The sequence below is a fragment of the Stegastes partitus genome, unplaced genomic scaffold (assembly GCF_000690725.1).
Source record: "Stegastes partitus isolate 25-593 unplaced genomic scaffold, Stegastes_partitus-1.0.2 Scaffold1120, whole genome shotgun sequence".
Lineage (NCBI taxonomy): Eukaryota > Metazoa > Chordata > Actinopteri > Pomacentridae > Stegastes > Stegastes partitus.
The window spans coordinates 117,672-118,238 of NW_007578851.1; positions in this window are offsets into that span (position 1 = coordinate 117,672).

The window sequence follows — 567 nt, forward strand, 5'->3', positions numbered from 1 at the left end:
CCCCTCCTCCTCCTCGGCTGTCTGCTGTGTCTCCCCCTCCTCCCCCCTCCGGTGACACACCAGACGATGCGTTGACTGAGCGCAGGAGAAGAAGAAGAAAACCTCTCCCAGCCAGCCGTCCTGCTGCTGCATGGAGGAGGACGAGGAGCAGAGAGGAGGTGAGGACTGCTGTCTGTCTGTCTGTATGCCTGTCTGTCTGCCTGTCTATCTGCCTGTCTGTCTGTCTGCCCTCCTCTGACTGTCTGTCTGTCTCTTCAAACTGTTCGGGGTCTTTCTGTCTCTTTTAACCCGTCTGTCTCTCTGTTTACACTGTTGTGTCTCTGCCACCCACCTGTCTGTCTGTCTGTCTGTCTGTCTGTCTGTCTGTATGTCTGTCAGCCTGTCTCTCTGCTGCAGCTACTGTAAACAACAATAACACTGAGCTGAACTCTGAGACAGACTGAACTCACCTGGACTGGACTCTGCTTCTGCTGGACTAAACTTTACATCACCAGGGTCTGTTGTGCTGCACTGAGCTGGACTGTACTAGTCTGTGCTGGTACTGTAGCTGACTGTAGCTGGCTGTAG